At 46.0% G+C, this 6,173-nt stretch overlaps 1 pseudogene; it reads left to right on the top strand.

Moving 5' to 3' along the window:
• Positions 1-3,101: 3,101 nt before the first annotated feature.
• On the top strand, positions 3,102-5,192 carry LOC119344669 (annotated as a pseudogene).
• Positions 5,193-6,173: the final 981 nt, after the last annotated feature.

A 6,173-nucleotide genomic window follows, 5' to 3' on the forward strand; every position in this document is an offset into this window, starting at 1 on the left:
CGGACCCGGAGATGGGCTTTGCCCTTTGTGCGGCACGGCGGAGGATGCTAATCACATCTTCTTCACGTGTCCTGCGGCCCAGTTTCTTTGGTCCAGTTTCCACGAGACGATTGGTGGACAGTGGTGCAACTCCAACTTCCCCGACCTTCTCGCGGAGATCCATGCCTCCCCCCCTCGCCACCAACATATCCGTTGGTTATGCGTTGGGGTCCTCGCCTGGACGCTGTGGACCGTCTGCAATAAGCTTGTCATCCAAAAAGTGCCTCTACGACGCGCTACTGACGCCATTTTTAAAATGTGTGGGTACTTGCAGCTTTGGCGGCCGCTTAGCCGCCCTCAGGATCGGGACGTCATCAACACCCTCCTCGCCGACCTTCGATCGCTCGCCTTCCGCCTGGCGCCTCCGCTTCCGCCCCCGAGCCCGACTAGATGATGTCTTTCTTTTCTGTTCTAGGGCTTGTTGAGCTGTGCCCTCAGCATTAACCCTTGTGGATCATGTCTGTGTGTGAACTTGGTGTGTGTGTGTCCGCGTATGTGTGAACCTTTGTGGATTGTTGGCTTGGGCATGTGCTTTATAATATAAAGCGGGGCGAAAGCCTTTTTCGGTTTCGGTAAATCTTTAAAACACCAACAATTCGTTTATATTTGTGGAAAGACAAATATTAATACTATGAAATTTTAAATAATAAAGTGTTGACATCTATGAACAATAAAAACTCAGAATATGCCATATAGAGATTATTTCAATATGTGTTTACTATTAATGGGTTGTGTTAGTACGCGTTTATTGTTTTTATTTGTCCTTTGATTAGTTTTTTAAGTGGTATTTGTCGTTTGATTAATTTTTTAAGTAGAAGTCTTCGATGAATAGGTTAAAATCTTTTGAGCTTCGACGAATGCACCATTAAAACGATTAGGCCCAGGGGCTATGTCTGTAGACATTTCTTTGATGACTGCATCAATTTCTTGTTTTCTGAAGGGCACATCTAGGCTTTGCAAGTTGTGAAGTCTGGGGTAGCAGGTGCACATATAGCAGATTGCTTGTTGTCCTGGTTTGCCCCAACTTCTCTTTGAAAGATTTCCAAAGGAGAGCAGCTTTGGAATGGTATTCAGTGAATTCATTTCCATGTTCATCCCGTAGCATTGTAATGTGATTGTACCTGTATTTAATTGTTTCCTTGTCCTAAAAGAACTTGGAATTCTCATCCTGAAATTTCACCCACTTAATTGTGGCCCTCTATTTGCAGTAAATCCTCTGATAAAATAAATTTTTTAGCAGGTGGACTTCTGAAATTTCCCTACCATTGTTTTCCACATGTGATAGGCTTTTGTATTCTTCTACTGTGTCCCATGTGTCAATGGCCTCATTGGTGGCTTGAATTATGCTGCCTAGGTATGAAAGATTTTTGGACCATATTTTTAATCCCTTGGTCAATCTTTTAAACTTGCCAGTAATAACCTTGGTAGAGCCTTACTCATCTATCTGTTGGTTCCAGATTGTTTCTACTACTGCCTGGAAATCAGGATGTTCTAGCAGAATTTTTGAAACATGAAAATGTTTGACTTTGGAATTGATGTGCCAATGGAGATGACACATGGAGTGTGGTCTGATACTGGCTTTGAGAGAGGAAGGGCCATGGTGTTGGGGAAGTTATTAGTCCAGTTTTTTGAGGTGAACAACCAATCCAACATTTATATGATGACGTCAGCTGGCCGTTAGCAATACCTATGGACGGAGGTATGCCGACGGCAGCCGTCGGCGTAGGTTTATGTTCGCGACGGCCAGAGGTATGCCGCCGACCGCCGTTGACATAGGTCAAGATTTCACGGCGGTCTGGCTTTGCCAGCGAATTTTCGTCGGCCGTCGGCTTTTCTTCTGCTGAGAGATTTGCGAACTATATACATCCGATATCAAAAAGCCGCCGGCATACAAGAAGCGTTGGCATATTAGGCTATTCCAGTAGTGAAGCACCACCTTCTCTACATGCCTCCCAACAATAGAAAGCACCCCCCATAACGGGGGCGAGATAGAGAGAATTTATTCTATGCCGACACTGGCGCCATTCTAGTCTCAGAACCGTAGATGAGCGGCAAATCCAAAAACTTTTCTCCATTCTACCACCGACCCGGGCATTCAGATCTAGGGCAACCCCATCATCCAGCCGAAGCAGTGGCTGACGGAGGCTATGGTAACTAGTGCAGCCATGTGAGCATTGAATGTGAGGAGCAATCGTTGCCTCGTAATGGCCTCCTAAAACAAAATTATATCATTAGATTCGTATTTCAACATAGTTTTCAATGATACAATTTTTTGTGACATGCATGAACATTTTGTTAGTTAAATTTATGATCAAAATTTGGCACAGAATACAATTGAGACCAATTAATAAGGACGGAGGTAGTATAACCATCTCAGGTCAGACCTAAACTTTCACCCCAGATCTCAAGACCACGTGATTAGAAGCATCACCATAAAAGTCACTCAAGTGTTGTCACCATCACTTTTGCACGATCCCAGTAGCTACGCGCGATGCAACCGCCTCCGCTGCACAACCATCCCTCTACGTCAAGTAATAATCCATAATTTGACCGATGTAGTGCGCCGGTGTAGCCTCTTAGTCCAGGTTGTTAGCCAGCGAGGGGTGCGTTGTGTGAGCAGCCGTGTATAAAAAGCCCCGCTGTGTACTGATGTAGTGCGCCGGTGTAGCCGTGATGTAGCCTCTGAATACAAGGAAACAAGTGGCCGTTCGTGCGGCCGGCGGCGTTCGTGCGCCCGAAAAAATCACCGTGTCCTCGTGTTCATCCTCCTCTCCTCCCTTTCTCCTTCGTTGGTTCGAGCCACGGCAACGCATAGAGCGAGGAGAGCAGCGGCGAGGGACTGGCGGCAACAACATTGCTCAGAAACAAAAAACTTGTAACGAGACTTGGAGACGGTCAACACCGAGATTGGTGGTATCGCAATGTTGACCCGCAAGTCTATAACTGGTTTTGTCTCTCTCCCCCTTGCATCCAACTGGTTTTGTCTCTAGCAAGTCTCGTTCTTCCATTCCATTGCCACCTCTGTTACATACCACTGTCAGTTGACCCGCACAGCACTCGCCATGGCCCTGAACCGTGTCACCATGGCCGCCGGTGCTGCCGTACCGGTCATGTAGGCGCACAATCTCTCGGCCTCCTAATGAATTCAGCATTCGCAGCTCCGCTGGAGAAGATCTCCCCGCCAACCTGACCTCCGCCTCCTCGGAGCCCCCTTCCCTCTTCGACGGCACCACCAGGTACAAACACGTGAAATACATTCCTCGGTTGCATATTCATCCTGTTGGTCTTCACTTTCTTCTTGTCTTGTTCAGGCTGTACGTGGCGTACCGCTGCCCATACGCGCAGCGCGTCTGGATCGCGAGAAATTGCAAGGTACTCCCTCCGTTCCAAAATAGATGACCCAACTTTGTATAAAGTTAGTACAAAGTTATTTTGGAAAGGAGGGAGTAGCAAGCAGGCACTAGTGGGAGTGTTTTTTTCTTCCCTTTTCAGTGGACTTTCCTTCCTTCTCATATGATTCATGTGCAGGGCTTGCAGGGCAAGATCAAGATAGTCGCGCTAGATCTCATGGACAGGCCAGCCTAGTACAAGAACAAGGTCTACCCAGAGAACAAGGTACTCCCTCCGTTTCCAAATATAAGTCTTTTTAGAGACTCTGACTACATACAGAGCAAAATGAGTGAATCTATACTCTAAAATATGTCCGCATACATCCGTATGTTGTAGTACATTTGAAACGTCTAAAAAGACTTATATTTAGGAATAGGGGGAGTTGTATATATGTGATATACTCCCTCTGTCCCAAAATAAGTGTCTCAACTTTGTACTAACTTTAGTATAAAATTGTACTATGGTTGAGACAGTTATTTCGGGACAGAGGGAGTAGTATTTATCATTTCTTTTCATGCACACATCTCTTTATGTTGGACATACAGGTACCTGCCCTGGAGCACAACAAGCAAGTGAAAGGAGAGAGCCTGAATCTGCTTAAGTACATCGGCGACAATTTCGATGGCCCAGAATTGCTCCATCATGTAAGAGACACATACACATGTTCCTCGTTTTCAGTGGAACTGAAGTTTGCATTCCTGATGTGGTGAACCACCAGGATTCTGCAAAGAAGAAGTTTGCTGAGGAACTCCTTGCGTACAGTGACAGTTTCAACGCCAGCGCTTTCTTCTCATGCCTACGCTCCAAGGGAGATGTGACCGACGAAGCTGGTAAACAAAAACAGCAGAACAATGCACTACTTACAACATGTTTGTTTGTTTGAGATGTTCTATATTGAAAGGCTGCATGCAGTTTGTGCTCACATTTCACCTTGTTTCATCTATCATTAGTTGCCGCTGTTGATAAAATAGAAGCTGCCCTAGGGAAGTTCAGCGATGGCCCATTCTTCCTTGGCCAGTTCAGTCTGGTATGTGTACGTCACTACATCAGGGGTTCCCTTTCCTCTTGTCCATGGCCAAACCTCATAAAAGATTTCAGAAGAATTGTGCTTTTGAAATACATGGTTTTGCTGTCATATATATTCTTTCTATTTTTTTGAGAGAAATATTCTTTCTAGATTGACATTGCATATGTGCCATTCATCGAAAGGCTTCAGATATCCTTTTCTGGCATCAAGAACTACGATATCGTTGGGGGAAGACCCAACCTTGGCAGATTCATCGAGGTATGTTCTGGATAATGCTAGATGGGATCTACTTTACTTCATATATCCTACTCTGAGGTGTTATCAGTGGGTTAGCTAGTTATGTTCCAATGTTGAATGTTGTAGGAAGTCAACAAGATCAACGCATATACACAAACCAAACTGGAGACACAAGTTACACTTGATATAATAAAAGAGAAGTTCGAGGTACATTATCTTACAATTTTTTAGCCTTGGATCATGCCACCTTCCAACCCCAACCACACTTACCCTTTGACTTTGACTTTTAGGTTCCTTAAAGATTGTTGTGGCAAGGAACTACGACCAGGACACTGCTGCAGAATTTTATGAAGCAGAGGAAGATCCTGGAGTGTTTTCGCTCGTTGAATGTTGTGCCATGCTGTTAGAGAACAAATATATAAACAGGATCATACTGATCTTTCCTTGCAGGTGCTAGTGATATCTTTGCATATCTGTAATTGTATATCACCTGTAGATCATAAGGGAATTGTGTAATCCCTAACGTTTCTCCATTGCGCTATAAATTCTGTAGCCTTGCTGGTTGCAATCCTGTATGATATTCCCCAAAATTCTCTCCTCCCACCAATATCTCTTTCATGGTATCATATTAGATCTCAATCCTATAAAGCTTCCTTGCTGCCACCGTGACAACTGAGAGCTCGAGCTCCTCCTTTGCCTCTCTCGGCAGACGCATTACAAATTCTCACATAACATGGACCCCGTTTTGGTTAGTGGTCCACAAGATAGATCTTTATAGGTATACCTAGACATATCACTTCCAGTAGCTAATAATAGTTGGGAAGACAAGTCCATATAGGAAGCCTAATATTATCGGAGAGAGTGTGATTCATAAGCAATTCTCATGGGGAAGGAAACATTTGACCATCTAGGGTGTGCCTCATTCCCATGAATAGTTTGAGAGTACGAGGGTTAAAAAACCTGCTCCCACTAGTAGAAAAGGGGGCAATGGTCCAGGCCGGGCCAGCCCATTAGTCCCGGTTCAGTCCAGAACGGGACCCATGGGGGCATTGGACCCGGTTCGTGAGCCCCGGGGGCCGGCCGGGCCACGTGGGCCATTGGTCCCGGTTCGTCTGGACCTTTTGGTCCCGGTTGGTGGGACGAACCGGGACCAATGGGCCCCGCTCCTGGCCCACCACCATTGGTCCCGGTTGGTGGCATGAACCGGGACTAAAGGCTGCCCTTTAGTCCCGGTTCGTGGGACGAACCGGGACCAATGAGTTGCCTATATATACCCCTCACCCGCGAGCAGAGCACTCCCACTGCTCTGTTTTTCCTGGCCGGCAAGGGGAGAGCTTTGTGGTGCTCACCTCCTATGCACACAAGGTGTTCGATGGAATGCCCAAGCCACACTACTTAAGCTTTCTCCTCTCCAAGCTCGACCTCCAAGCTTCATTTTCCTTAATATTTGTCTAGGTTCAGCGGCCCGTCCCGTCCCGTC

The sequence above is a fragment of the Triticum dicoccoides genome, unplaced genomic scaffold (genome assembly GCF_002162155.2).
Source record: "Triticum dicoccoides isolate Atlit2015 ecotype Zavitan unplaced genomic scaffold, WEW_v2.0 scaffold178985, whole genome shotgun sequence".
NCBI lineage: Eukaryota > Viridiplantae > Streptophyta > Magnoliopsida > Poales > Poaceae > Triticum > Triticum dicoccoides.